The sequence below is a fragment of the Mytilus californianus genome, unplaced genomic scaffold, assembly GCF_021869535.1.
Source record: "Mytilus californianus isolate M0D057914Y unplaced genomic scaffold, xbMytCali1.0.p SCAF_15, whole genome shotgun sequence".
Lineage (NCBI taxonomy): Eukaryota > Metazoa > Mollusca > Bivalvia > Mytilida > Mytilidae > Mytilus > Mytilus californianus.
The window spans coordinates 27,593,867-27,598,488 of NW_026262637.1; positions in this window are offsets into that span (position 1 = coordinate 27,593,867).

Below are 4,622 nucleotides of genomic sequence, written 5' to 3' on the forward strand. Positions count from 1 at the left end.
GTTAGAAACATACATGTATAATGTTTTTAATGGGTATTTTTTTAAATATCAGTAACAGATCTAGATATGATATAATTCTATTATTCCAACGATAATTTTACCTGAATTAAAATCGTATTAAATCGAATGTAGCATCAATTTTTGATTTTTCTCTCAGATCACATAATTTTTAATTTAATTTCACAATCTGTATTTTACAAGGTTCAAATTTAGGCATAATTATTTGCTTATATTTTAAATTATGTTTTCTTCTTCTTAACTATAATACGATTCATCTCTAGATATTAAGATAATAAGAAATTTATCGACATGCTGTATTCGCCTGTAGTTTTAGCGAGTTCCCGATCAGTAAACTTGAGAAACATTTTTTAAAGATATATTTCTCTAATGTTTAAGCGCAACATATGATAACTTTGACGATTTTGAATGATGAGACCATAAAACGTCCATAAGCGAGTACAATGCGTCTTGTCAATATAATTCTGAGGTGTATCTGATATGAAAACGTTAACAAAAAAAAAGAGGCGAAAGATACCAAAGGGACATTCAAACTCATAAGTCGAAAATAAACTGACAACGCCCTGGCTAAAAAAGAAAAAGACCAACAGACAAACAATAGTACACAAAACACAACATAGAAAACTAAAGACTGAGCAACACGAACCACACCAAAAACTGGGGGTGGTCTCAGGTGCTCCAGATATAATTCTATTCCAACTTTAAGTGTTTATATAATTAGCGAAGTCTTATTCAAAACAAATTTTAACTGCGTATTCACAAATAACGGAAAATTTATTTTTGCGTTTATTTTTTAAATCGATATTTTGTGCGCACGGAAAGCCAATCATAGTATCGTGTTTTTTTTTTATAAATCTTCAATATACAGACTAGTCAGTATAATTTGTGATGTAGCTCTTTTCTGTCTTTTTAAACCAGTAAGATCGGAACCTTTACATGATGGAAAGAGGAAATTACTTCCAGTCAAATAAAAGAATTGTTGTAATCAACATCAGCAACGTTCTTCATCACAAGGAGGTAACATCTAACATTCCACTTCATTTTCAAAATCAGTCTGTCCCTATTGTATCCTACAGTTACACCAAAACCATTGCACCTAAAGTATTTAACTCTAGGCAAGCATTGCAGGACCTTGATTTAGAAGAATTTAAAAAAAAAACTCTGACATGTGACTGTTCCCACTCGCCTTATATTTACAGTCCCTCTGGCCATGTTATTACTGGGGAATTAAACATAATTCAACATGAACATCTCCGAAAGGTGATATCTCATGGTCCTAAGTTTAGAGAACCCCAACACATCAATTGGAACCATAACTTCAAAATAATTATGGATTCCATTGAGGACTACGTCAGAGCTGGGCTAAATGAGAAGAAGTTGAACAAGACACTTTGTCAGAATGGGTCAAAACAATCAGGTCTCTGATAAAACGTCGAATTCATAAGTTGAAAAACTGTGTGAATGATCGAACACAGTCCGTTTTCAGAGACAAAGAAGCTGTGAAATGTCTATTATCTCTTCACGATAGATATGTTGTTGTTCCTGCGGACAAAGCTTCAAATAAAATTATCTTTGTATGTAAATCGTACTACTACGAGTGTCTTGTAAAAGAATTGGGATTAAATGAGCACTCAGGTAATCCCACATACAAAAACATATCATTTGACAAGTATGAGATTTTGGCGAATCATAAGTCCTTCATGGCTTCAATGAACATTACATTGAACAGCAAATCTAAGGACTTACCTTGTTTGTATTGGATACCTAAGCTTCACAAAATTCCGTACAAACAACGGTACATTACCGGCTCACCTGCATGTTCTACAAATGAATTGTCCATTAGATTGACAAAAATGCTGTCCGCAGTGAAAGAGGGTCTTCAGAAAAACTGTGAAACTGTTTACTCGCGTAGTGGTATTAACAATATGTGGATTCTAAAAAACTCTAAAGAACTTGTGGATAATTTTTAATCTCGATCTTTCTCTGAAATTAATTCTATCAAAACTTTTGATTTTTCAAACAGGTATACCACCATTCCCCATGTGAAATTGAAAAATCGTCTAAAAGAAATAATCCACAATGCTTTTCCATATAAAAATGGTAGCATACGCTATAAAGTTATTACTTTGGGATACCATACGGCATATTTTGTTAATAGTGAACAAAAAGGTAAAACATTCTACACAGAGGAACACGTGATCAGTATGGTGGAGTTTCTTATTGACAACATATTTGTTGATTTGGAGGTTGACTTTTTAACTGTGCACCTCTCCTTGTCGACCTCTTCTTATTTTCATATGAGTCGGAGTTCCTTCAGACACTTGTCAAAAACAAGAAGATCAAAGAAGCCAGATCATATAATTTCACATTCAGATATATTGATGATGTTCTTTCCATTAACAATCCAAACTTTTCCGATTGGGTTCCATTAATATATCCTCCAGAACGAGAAATTAAGGAAACACGGCTTCCTCTGCATCATTTTTAAACTTATACCTCGATTTTGACATAAGTGGTCATTTCAGTACCAGAATCTATGACAAACGAGACGGTTTTAATTTTGAAATTATTATCTTTTATTTGTCTTTTTATAGTGATTGAGATTGTAAAACAATGTTGACTGCTGTACCCCTATTTTTTACATTTTTACCTATTATGTCTGTTTGTTTTGTTCACACATTGTTGTCAATATAATGTGATTATATGCGCCTGTCATACAAGTGAAGGTTTAGTTAGCCTTAAAACCAGGTTTAATCCACCATTTTCTGCATACGAAAATGCCTGTACCAAGTCAGAAATATAACAGTTGTTTTTCATTCTTTTGATATGTTTGAGCTTTTGATTTTGCCAACTGTTAAGGAACTTTCCGTTTTGAATTTTCCTTGGAGTTCGGTATTTTTGTTGTTTTACTTATCTACTGGCATAAATACCACAGAGACAGCTGGAAAGAATGACATCCATAGGGTTCATTAAAAAACGACAATCGTTGTCATCTAATCCAAATGTAGTTTTTCGTATAGCTACAATCCATTTTATCTAAAACTTAGGTCTCAATGTGTGACTGATAAACATTTTCAAATCAAATACGTGGTATTGAAGTGTTGTCATTGTCCACGTTGGTAAACGTCAGAATTTACTATAGACGTTACTAAATAATTCACCAATCTCGAGTTGCTATTTACGAATGAGTTACACCTGTTGAAACGAGATCAATCGGCGTAAACGACGTCATCAGACAATCGGTTCTCACCGTGACGTAATAGCATAATAATTGTGACAAAGGAAGTTTTCGGACATTTAAGGAATTTAAAATTGTCTATTATAAAAATAATACAGTTAAGTAAACAAGATTAATGTGCACCTAATAAACAAAAGCACTAGTATCTAATTTGCTTTATGTCTGTTTAAATGACAGTAGACAGACATAAAACACTTTTTATTTCAAAATTTATGTACAATTGGAATTATTTCAAATCATGAATAGTTGTACTAAAGATTCTTCTTTTATATTGAATATAATGTGCAATATCAAAGTAAAAACACGTCAACAATCAGTTAAACCAGACTGATACATAACATGTCTGTCGCGAAAATCCATTGATCATCTTTTGTGTAGGAACATTAACAAGAACATCAATATGCTCTGAAAATTGTAGCTATAAATTGTTCTAAGATGATTTACAATAGAACAACAAGATAACGCAATAAAGTCAATGTCACTTCCTGTTGCCATTAAAGGAAGGTCAGTATTTAAAAGCAAACCAACAAGTAAGGAGATAAGATATGATTGTTAATGAGACCACTATCTTCCAAAATGTGAACAACTACAGGCAAGCATGAGGAAATCTGTTACCGTATAGTAATCCATAAAAAGCAAACCGATGATAAAACGTGAAGCAACTCGGTGCAGAAATGATAAATAGCATGTTTTTTTTTCTAAAATTACGCGTTGAAAAATTATTAAAGTACTCGGAAACTAAGATTCCAACCCGTCAGATAAATTTGACCTAAATGAATTTGGCTATTTTTTAAAGGCCCATTTAGGTCATTTAGCTTTCACCATATACGTATTGAACATACCCTGTTTTTGTTACTTTGAAAATTTGGTGCTGATGGCAGATCTTTAATCCCAATTTTATATTTTAATTTTAGAAATTTACCTGTGACGTCACTTTTTGTGGCGTTGATACTTTCGTGTGACGCACAGTTCATAATTCTATTATGGTGTTAATGAGAGGTGTCGGTTGTTATTCTGTGCTTTACATGTTGTAATGTACTATTACATCATTTATTTATGTATGTATCTGTCCTGAGTGTTCTTGCGTTTAGTTGTAATGTATTCCTGTCACGTAATGTTGTCATTTTAGCAGTATTATTAACATTGCCATATAAGCGGGAAGTTTGGCTAAAACCAGGTTCAACCCACCATTTTTTCTTAAAATATCCTGTACCAAGTCAGGAATATGTCAGTTGTTATCAAATAGTCCGTTTCTATGTATGTTGGCGTTTGTTTTGGTAGCAGTTCAGTGTTTATGATGTTCCGTTGTTTTCCTCTTAAAGTTGATGTGTTTCCCACGGTTTTGGTTTGAAACCCGGATTTGTTT